Source organism: Pinus tabuliformis, chromosome 7 (assembly GCF_031772625.1).
Source record: "Pinus tabuliformis cultivar Carrire ecotype Pingquan chromosome 7, CPIR1, whole genome shotgun sequence".
NCBI classification, from domain to species: domain Eukaryota; kingdom Viridiplantae; phylum Streptophyta; class Pinopsida; order Pinales; family Pinaceae; genus Pinus; species Pinus tabuliformis.
Genome location: NC_142293.1, coordinates 1,579,665,464 through 1,579,667,497, shown reverse-complemented (window position 1 = coordinate 1,579,667,497; position 2,034 = coordinate 1,579,665,464). Strand labels below are relative to the sequence as shown.

The 2,034-nt window shown below is 40.1% G+C and overlaps 1 pseudogene; it reads right to left on the bottom strand.

The window, feature by feature from the left end:
- Positions 1-4: 4 nt before the first annotated feature.
- The window catches only part of LOC149254107 (pentatricopeptide repeat-containing protein At3g26782, mitochondrial pseudogene), a 44,525-nt pseudogene continuing 42,495 nt past the window's right edge, over positions 5-2,034 (bottom strand).

The window sequence follows — 2,034 nt, the reverse complement described above, 5'->3', positions numbered from 1 at the left end:
AGCATCACCAGTAATCTCCACAAGAGCACTGACCATCCTTGAAAAGAAAACGGTTGGCATCCCTTACAACAATTTTGCATGTAAAAATCAGAGATATGAACTTGATTACAGTATGACAATCTCCACACACTCTAAGGTTCTTAGCGAGTCGTATAATTGTTCCAGGGTTTGTGTTGATGATCCCAAAAGCAAAGGCCAACTTCTCACTGTGGTGAGAGAGAGAAAGTTCCTTCTTGTCATCCTCCACATCCTGTAGAACAAAGCTCTTATTTGGAACATACCCTGCTGCCTTCATTTTCCTATACAAGCTTTCCAAAAATTCATGAATCTCCTCCAGTTGTGGATGTGAAGTTTCACCTGCAACAAATGCATGCATCCTTTTCTTAACCTCAATCCAGCTATAACCAGGTTGCTTCATCACGCCCCTGTCTTTCATCAGTTTTCTCACATTGGCTGCATCATCCCATCGACCTGCAGTAGCATAGATGTTTGATAGCAAGACATAAATTCCTGATATCTGGACTTTCATATCAAGAAGTTGTTCTCCTATGCATTTTGCTAGCTCTGTATTGCTATGGATTCGACACGCACCAAGCAAGGCACTCTAGATAGTAGCATCAGGTTTAACTGGCATTCCATTAATAAAGTTTGCTGCCTCATCCAAATATCCAGCTCTCCCAAGAAGATCGACCATGCAGGTATAATGTGAAACATTGGGAACTATACCATAATTTTGAATCATCAAATTAAAGTAGCCAAGACCTTCATTGACCATGCCAGCATGGCTGCACGCAGACAGAACACCTACAAAGCTAATTTCATTTGGTTTAGTGCCTGCCTGCAACGTTTGTTCAAACAGTCGGAGAACATCCTTTCCTCGTCCATGTTGTGCAAAACCTGTAATAATCGAGTTCCAGGAGACCTCATTCTGTTGACGCATTTTCTCAAACACTTGGCAAGCATCTTCCATACTACCAGATTTGGCATACATATCAGCAAGTGCACTCTGCACAACAACATCCTCTTTTGCTCGAGTATCCTCATAGCCCAAGCTTTGATAACCTCTTGAGTAGGACTTGGCCTGGTCTTCTTTATCTATTCTTTGTATCTAGCAAGTTCAATATCAAGTTTCTTAACCTTTCATCAACTGTGTCACCTCTTTTATTGATCCTTTCAGCAGCATCTTGAACAGATGTAGGAGGATCCTTGTCCTTCTTGACTCCAAAAACTCGCTTCGTCTTTTCTGATACGCTGAATTCAACCGAATCCCTGGATCTGAGCTAAGAAATGGAGCTACTTCTATCAGGTCTCCACGACCAAGTTCTCTTTTTCAATGCAGCCGGTATATAATATAATAGGCTAGAATTGATTATTTTTTTTTTTCAATTAAATTGGTCTCCTATTCCATTCATCCCATTCCCCCAGGTTAGCAGCCCTGATATTACATTACCATTACATCTAATTTAAAATGTGAACCCTGACCCGCTACATTCTAACCAGCGAATGATGGTTATCAAAGATTAAATCTCCGACTTGCTGGATTCGAACCAACGACCTAAGGATGCCATTGAGGATTTTATTTCCCACTATAGTCCTCCAATTGAGCAATGGTCCAAATTTTCAATTAAAATTGGCACATCATTCGGGAAACCTCGTTCTGAATCTGCAACAGGGCCTTCCAACTGAAATTAGCAATCGAGTTCCCATGGATTCAAACGAACAATAGAAAAATAAAATAAAAAAGATTTGTCAAATCCTGAAAGAAGATGAACCGTTCCCATCTGATTTTGGCAATTTATAGTCTCCAGGGACCTCTACCATTCAATACCCATACCCTCAAGCAAATGAGGTCGACTTCCTGGAACCATCTCAATATTTTAACAAACCCAACGACCATCATTATTAAAATACCCATTGCATATTGTTGCTTCCAAGGACGGATTCCCATTCTGTCTTTTCCCGTATTTTCTTTTTCAAATTGGAATAGGCAGACACATTTTACCATAATGACACATATGCTATATATGTAGTTAA